Consider the following 260-nt stretch of genomic DNA (forward strand, 5'->3'; position numbering starts at 1 on the left):
GTATTGAATTTATATTCCCACAAAACAAGGCACACATTTTGGCCTTCTCTACAGCGTTCATTTGTGCCCGCCTGTCTGTCCGCCTGTCTCCACCTTCGTTGTATATTTTTGCGCAACAAAATCAGCTTGCTTAAAAGGTTAATTAGTGTACTTCTGCTAATTTGCAGCTTTCCCGTATTCATTTGTTGAAAATAGTGTTGAGCCTTAATTCCTTAAAACAACGCGGTAAAATTAGCGCTAGCCCCTCGAACCCCCCCCCC

Source organism: Dermacentor silvarum, chromosome 1, assembly GCF_013339745.2.
Source record: "Dermacentor silvarum isolate Dsil-2018 chromosome 1, BIME_Dsil_1.4, whole genome shotgun sequence".
In the NCBI taxonomy this organism is placed as follows: Eukaryota; Metazoa; Arthropoda; class Arachnida; order Ixodida; family Ixodidae; genus Dermacentor; species Dermacentor silvarum.